Raw genomic sequence first — 3,286 nt, forward strand, 5'->3', positions numbered from 1 at the left:
TTTCATAGATTTTAAAGTCAGCAAGGAGTTGTGTTGAAGATGACAGCAACCACATGTAATTATCAAGTAAAGAAACTAATATGAGAAAACTTATTGCCTCTTAGATCGATACAATTGGGTTGTGGTGGCCCATTGGAAACGTCCCTGCCTTGCAAAATATGGACGGGAGTTCGAGCTCCACTCAAGCTCTATAGTTTCTAGTAGTGACAACAACTTCTTCGTCCTTGTGGACTAAGGATAGAGGTCTTGGGGGAGCCTATAGGTCTAGCTGATGAGCCGTCCCTGACCCTAGCTTGATGGAGAGGGGACTTGGGTGCTGCTCACGTGTATAGTACACTATACTGTATATACTCAATCTCCAGGGCATTTTCCCGTCCCTTGCTTCTGCCATTCACGAGCATCGTTTAAGGAATCGTGATTTTGCTAGAGACAAATATATACTCAGTCTCCAGGGCATTTTCCCGTCCCTTGCTTCTGCCATTCACGAGTAACGTTTATGGGATCGTGGTTTTGCTAGAGACAAATACGCTACTTACTATTTATAGATACGAGCCGAAGAAGCGTATGTGCGTTTCACATTGTAGTGGTATTTCTCGGTAAATACTTTACGATCGTCGAAGGAGTTTTATCTGCCAAAAGGACCACAGGATAAGTAGAATTTCATTCGGTAATCAGTTCCAGGGGATTAACAAGTAGCAATCTCATGAGTTGTTAAGTTAATGAGCACTAGTATGGTAAGAAGGTGTTTTTTTAGGGGGACATACGGGGAATATTTCTTTTGATAATGAATGAATAAGGTAAAAACTGAAAATAACCAAGAAATTTCAATTTGTAAGATTGGATTAGTCAAATACTTAACTTGAGATCTCCTTTTTCTTATGAAAACACCTGATTTCATAAACTAATAATTTTCTCCAGATTTTCTTTATGAACCAAACCGTAGTTGGAAGTATATATTACTTTGCTCAAAATATTTAATTGACAGTCAATGAAAACAAAATTAAAATATGAGAAATTCTTTATCAGATAAATAAACTCATTCGCCGTTCGATATTTTTCAAATTCTGGAGATAAGGATAAACATTTATAATTATTACTCTCGGTTTGATCGATGGAATGCAGACGAAAATTACTGCCAGATCATTGCCCAGACAGCATTTATAACGATTAAAAAGCTTCCAAACGAATAAGATTACATACAAGCAAACGATCACTTTTATCTACGCCTATGTTCAGCCTAATCCACCAAATGAAGATACTGTTACCATTGCTAAGTAAGCAATAGATCAATTGTCTTACTCTTATAACCTAATTTCACTCAATGTGTGATCTATTGCTCAGAAACCGTTACAAAGATATACTTTACAAGTTTAGACCAATAGGAAGATATTCCATACTTTCAGAAACCGATACAGAGATACACTTTACAAGTTTATATCAATAGGGAGTTATTCCATACTTTCAGAAACCGTTACAGAGATATACTTTACAAGTTTAGATCAATGGGAAGATATTCCATACTTTCAGAAACCGATACAGAGATACACTTTACAAGTTTATATCAATAGGGAGTTATTCCATACTTTCAGAAACCGTTACAGAGATATACTTTACAAGTTTAGACCAATAGGAAGATATTCCCTACTTTTAGAAACCGATACAAAGATATACTTTACAAATTTAGATCAACAGGATATTCCATACTTTCAGAAACCGTTACAAATATATACTTTACAAGTTTGGATCAATAGGGAGTTATTCCATACTTTCAAAAACCGATACAGAGATTATTTTACAAGTTTAAATCAATAAGGAGTTATTCCCTACTTTCAGAAACCGTTACAGAGATATACTTTACAAGTTTAGATCAATAGGAAGATATTCCCTACTTTCAGAAACCGCTACAGAGAGATACTTTACAAGTTTAGATCAATAGGGAGTTAATCCCTACTTTCAGAAACCGTTACAGAGAGATACTTTACAAGTTTAGATCAATAGGGAGTTATTCCCTACTTTCAGAAACCGTTACAGAGATATACTTTACAAGTTTAGATCAATAGGGAGTTATTCCATACTTTCAGAAACCGTTACAGAGATATACTTTACAAGTTTAGATCAATAGGAAGATATTCCATACTTTCAGAAACCTACAAAGATATACTTTACAAGTTTAGATCAATAGGAAGATATTCCATACTTTCAGAAACCTACAAAGATATACTTTACAAGTTTAGGTCAATAGGAAGATATTCCATACTTTCAGAAACTATACTTTCAAAAACCGTAACAAAGATATACTTTACAAGTTTAGATCAATAGGAAGATATTCCACACTTTCCGAAACCATTCTTTCAAAAACCGTTACAAGGATATACTTTACAAGTTTAGACCAATAAGAAGATATTCCAAACTTTCAGAAACCGTTACAAAGATATTCTTTACAACTTTAAATCAATAGGAAGACATTCCATACTTCTAACAGAAATAAAAGTTACCAGGGACAACGAGCAAACAGAAAAAAAAAACATACAGTCATGTCTTTTCTGTTTTCTCCCTTGGCCTAGCTCCAAAGAGGTTGATCTCGGCGGACACGCGTTCTTACTCTACTACCCGGAGACTCTTGGCTTTCCCTTCCAACCTGCTGCTGTTTGCCAGCCAATTAAAACGTTGCATTTGCGTTCATTCAGCCAATCAAATCCGCGTCCTCTGTGTCACCTGTTAACCAATCACAACAAAGGATATCGGAAGTCTCCCAGGGCCAGAGGAGTCTATTAACTCCGGACGAACTGAGATAGCGTTTATTTATTAGTTTTATTATCTCTTTATAATTATTCCGTAAGGCAAGAAAAGTTAAATTATAAAGCCATATTCCTTGTCCTAATTCATAGGATTATATAACAAGTTTCACGAATTATTTAGATGAAAATATTGCAATAATTGATTGACATTTAATTTTGAATAATGATTATTTTAAACAAAATGACCATTTGCGAAAAAAGATACTGGAAGATTAATAAATCTTTATATTTCCCCTTTTTTATCAGAAATAATTCTCAAATTATGACGTTTCAAGATATGTGATTGATCTAATCAATGAATGGCAGAGGCAAGGGACAGTGACATTGCCCTAGCAACGCAGGACAATGCCCTAGAGGCCTAGAGACTGACCATATTACATATGATCAGCGCCCAAGCCTCCTCTCCACCCAAGTTAGGACCAAGGAGAGCCGTTGCATATGAGAGACGGAAGGGACAAATTATTCTTAAATTCATAATAGTAGCTCTT

Source organism: Palaemon carinicauda, chromosome 19, assembly GCF_036898095.1.
Source record: "Palaemon carinicauda isolate YSFRI2023 chromosome 19, ASM3689809v2, whole genome shotgun sequence".
Taxonomy (NCBI): Eukaryota; Metazoa; Arthropoda; class Malacostraca; order Decapoda; family Palaemonidae; genus Palaemon; species Palaemon carinicauda.